Source organism: Nyctereutes procyonoides, unplaced genomic scaffold (assembly GCF_905146905.1).
Source record: "Nyctereutes procyonoides isolate TBG_1078 unplaced genomic scaffold, NYPRO_anot_genome, whole genome shotgun sequence".
NCBI classification, from domain to species: domain Eukaryota; kingdom Metazoa; phylum Chordata; class Mammalia; order Carnivora; family Canidae; genus Nyctereutes; species Nyctereutes procyonoides.
Window position 1 is genome coordinate 24,357,968 of NW_026575120.1, and position 4,932 is coordinate 24,362,899.

A 4,932-nucleotide genomic window follows, 5' to 3' on the forward strand; every position below is an offset into this window, starting at 1 on the left:
CGGTTTTTCCTAATTAAAACAGAAGCTGTACACCTGGGAGCGGAGGGCAGTGGTTGGGAGAGATTCTTGGGATTTTCGCTTAGGTATCTTTAAAGGTTGTTGCATGATGGAACAGCGTCAAGGCTTGTGCACGGGGAGGTTGAGAGTTCAGACCAGTTCTCATTTCTTTCCCCAGACTATTCCCAGTCTTTGTGGGTAGCCACAAATTATGCACGCTGTTGATATTTTTAAAGGGGCTTTGTGATAGAGCCCTATAATTTATTTAGACATGCGTATTGGGTTTATTATCTTTTTAAGAGAGGAAATTTGCTGTGGATCATATTCAGTCTTTTCCATGACACTGTTGGGGTGAGGCCCCAGTTTAGATCCAGCCCAAGTCCGAGAGCATGTCACATAAAAGGGCGAGTGGAGGGATATTCCCTGGTTTCTGGACTCTGCCTCACACCGATTAGTGCAATGCCAGTTACTGAAACCTTGCACTTAGCGGGCATATACCTTTTCTTGGACACATTTCATCCAGGGTCAAGCACAGTCATTATCCCTGTGCTCTAGAAATGGAAACCAGTTAAGAGGTGTGGTGATGTGCTCCCTGGAGGCTGATGGATGAAGACACACACCCTCCTCCCTTGACAGCCCCCTCATCCTTCCTTCGCTTCTGCAGCACTTGGGAGAGTAGGGTGCCCTCAGAGGGCAGAATGGCTGTCACTGGAACACATGTGTTCCAGTGACAGCAACAGTCTACCCTGCTGGTGGACAGCCTCCAGTGACAGCAATGGCCTCCTCACTGATGGATGGCCTCCAGTGACAGCCACAGTCTCCCCACTAATGAATGGCCTCCAGTGACAGTGATGGTCTCCCCATTGGTGGATGGCCTCCAGTGACAGTGATGGCCCCCTCCGCTGGTAGACGGCCCCCAGTGATAGCAACGGGCTCCCCACTGATGGATGGCTTCCATGATAGCGATGGCCTCCCCTGCTGGTGGACAGCCTCCAGTGACAGCAATGGCCTCCCCACTGATGGATGGCCTCCAGTGACAGTGACAGGCTCCCCCACTGATGGATGGCCTCCAGTGACAGCGACAGCCTCCCCCCATGGTGGATGGCCTCCAGTGACAGCGACAGCTTCCCCCACTGGTGGACAGCCTCCAGTGACAGCGATGGCCGCCCCACTGATGGACGGCCTCCAGTGACAGCAGTGGCCTCCCCCACTGGTAGATGGCCTCCAGTGACAGCAATGGGCTCCCCTGCTTATGGACAGATTCCAGTGACGCGATGGCCTCCCTCACTGATGGTTGGCCTCTAGTGACAGAGACAGGCTCCCCACTGATGGACGGCCTCCAGTGACAACGACAGCCTCTCCCATGAATGGATGGCCTCCAGTGACAGTGACAGGCTCCCTCCCCTGTGGGTGGACGGCCTTCAGTGACAGCGACAGCCTCCCCCGCTAGTGCATGACCTCCCCTGACAGCAACGGTATCCCCACTAATAGATGGCCTCCAGTGATAGTGACAGCCTCCCCTGCTAATAAATGGCCTCTGGTGACAGCAATGACCTCCAATGACAGCAATGGCCTCCCCCGCTGGTGGATGACCTCCAGTGACAGTGATGGGCTCCCCACTGATGGACGGCCTCCAGTGACAGTGACGGCCTCCCCACTGATGGACGGCCTCCAATGACATGATGGTTACCCCACTGGTGGATGGCCTCCAGTGACAGCAACAGTCTCCCCCACCAGTGGACGGCCTCCCGTGATAGTGACGGCCCCTCCCACTGGTGCACGGCCTCCGTGTGGGAGCCCCAGTGCACAGACTTCTCCTCCCTACGGATACCATGCCTATCACACCCTTGGGAGCCGCTGCAAGTGACGTCTGTGGGTAAAGAGACTGCTAAACCCTGATTCTTCCATGGTTGTCCCCTAGACCACCAACTATTAAGATTTTCTCACTTCACATAGTACTTTGTATCTCTTTTCATTCTTTGTCGGGTTTTCCTTTCAAACTGCAAAATAACTACACATGCTTTTGGTTGTGACATGTTAATTCAACAATTCACCACGAAGTCAAAGTCAATCATTTCTCCATCTCCCCCTTCCACCCTGGTCCCTTCCAAGGTAATCAGCACTAAAACTTTAGTAAGCGCCCTCTGTGCTGCTGCCTGTGCTCACACAGACACACACACACACACACACACACACACACATGCTCAAAATACAAACACTTCCTTTTAACTCAGCAAGATGTCTTTTTTTTTTCAGTTAATGCTGCAGCATATGTATCCTTCCTAGCTGCATCGTACTCCACACATGGCCACACTGAGGTCATTAATCCAATGTCCCCGCTTCTTTCTTTTGTCATTACTGTTGATAATGCTTCAGTGACCATCTTAGGTTATATATTTGTCTAAACTAATGCTGTTGTTTCAGGAGGGTAGAGTCCCCAGAGGTGCTGTCCAGTGTCAAAATGCAAGCGTTTTTTAATTTTATTTTTTTTAAGATTTTATTTATTTATTCATGAGAGACACAGAGACACAGGCAGAGGGAGAAGCAGGCTCCCTGCAGGGGACTCCGGGATCATGCCCTAAGCCAAAGGCAGGCACTTAACCTCTGAGCCACCCAGGCATCCATATTTTTATTTTAATAGAAGGTTCTATCAAGCTACTTTCCCAAACCCACTGAAGCAGTTTTCAGCCCTACTGACGACAGAGACACACTAGCCTTTCCCCCACCCTAACGGCGTCACCACCCTCCCAGCTCACAGTTGTTAAGATTTTAGGAGGACTCACTGTCTGTTTTTGGGAGCAACTGCCCTCTGCCCTAAGTCACAAGGAGAGGAAGACCTGCAGGGTGCCCCGCCTCAGAGCCTAGGCTGGGCCCAGGCCCCCGGCCCAGGGGCCCCAATTGGCATGAGGCTAGAGCGATGCTCTTCCAGATCCCAAGGCCCGGCCTCACTGGCCCGCAGCGGGGTGTCCAGAGCCAGCAGGACCTGCATCCCTTCCCTCCTGCCACCCTGGACAGACCAGGCCGCGACGTTGACTGCCGGACAGAATATCTCAGTCACCTCCGGGTGCTGCCAGCAGTGCCTGGGGCTCGGGGCAGGCTACGTGGGTCGCACACGCTGAGGTGGTTGTACCATGAAGTTACATCACAGCAGCGAGTCCCTGGGAGATAATCAGTGTGACAGCGCAAGGATAGGAAATCCCCCAGGACCTCGTGGAGATGGCAGCGTGAAGGCAGGCCACGCCATCTCCCACTCATGAGTGTGATAAATACGTCAAATCAACAAGAAAAACAATAAATAGATTACATGTGGCTTAGCATGGCCCCACGTCTTGTCCCCATCCTCGCCTCAGGAGCAGAAATGACGAAAGGTGAAGTTGAAACTCCTAAAAGTTCCCCTATCACTTAGGATTTGGAGCAGCCCTCTAAAAATGTTCAAGGGGAAAATGAGAACTGCCCTTCCGCTGGGACAGTGAGAGATGAGAGAAGGGACCCAGGACACACCATTTTCCGAGCCCTAATTTGAGTTGGAGGAACAAGGCTAGTTATCGTTATTGGTTTTGATACTGAACACTTACTGAATACTAACTTTAAGCACCATTTAAAGGTAGTCATTTGGCTTATCTCATGATTTCTCAACTTGGAGGAGTAGGATATACCAGGGTTTCCATAAAATAAAGGAACTTGAGTTCTAATATTCATTTATCGGCCTGTTAATTCAGCAAATGCTAACTGAGCTTGTCTTGGGCGCCAATCCAGGGGCTGTTGCAGCCTGCTGGAAAAGTGTGAACCCCCTTCTTCCGTGGAGCTGGCGATCTAGCAGGACGTGTGGGCACACACTGATAAAATAGTAACATAAATAATGTGTCTTGTTAAAGAAGATGTTATTTTGACACTTGCTAAATGTAAAGAAGACCATTTCACTCCGGGGAGAGATTGCATTCCACTCCAAGCATGCAAGGACGAGTGGGGATTTACAGCCAAGGAGTGGGGTGGATAGGGGATGGGGAATCACTAAGGGAGGCATCACATATGGAGGAATCCTTGCTAAACCAACCTAATGGGAATCTTTTGGAAGTCGGTGAAGGATTTACATATGGAAGGTGGGGAGTGTGGACCTTGATCAGGTGCTAAGGATATGGGATTCTCACTAAACTGACTTACCAGGATTCTTGCTACAACCTAGCTGTGCAGGCTGATGGCAGGGCCCAAGGATGAGTCCTCTTTGAAAAGAGGGTCAGAACCCCAAATAGCCAGGGGAATTTTTAAAAAGAAAACCATAGCTGGGGGCATCACAATGCCAGATTTCAGGCTGTACTACAAAGCTGTGGTCATCAAGACAGTGTGGTACTGGCACAAAAACAGACACATAGATCAATGGAACAGAATAGAGAACCCAGAAGTGGACCCTCAACTTTATGGTCAACTAATATTCGACAAAGCAGGAAAGACTATCCACTGGAAAAAAGCCTCTCTTCAATAAATGGTGCTGGGAAAATTGGACATCCACATGCAGAAGAATGAAACTAGGCCACTCTCTTCCACCAGACACAAAGATAAACTCAAAATGGATGAAAGATCTAAATGTGAGACAAGATTCCATCAAAATCCTAGAGGAGAACACAGGCAACACCCTTTTTGAACTTGGCCACAGTAACTTCTTGCAAGATACTTCCACGAAGGCAAAAGAAACAAAAGCAAAAATGAACTATTGGGACTTCATCAAGATAAGAAGCTTTTGCACAGCAAAGGATGCAGTCAGCAAAACTCAAAGACAACCTACAGAATGGGAGAAGATATTTGCCAATGACGTATCAGATAAAGGGCTAGTTTCCAAGATCTATAAAGAACTTCTTAAACTCAACACCAAAGAAACAAACAATCCAATCATGAAATGGGCAAAAGACATGAAGAGAAATCTCACAGAGGAAGACATGG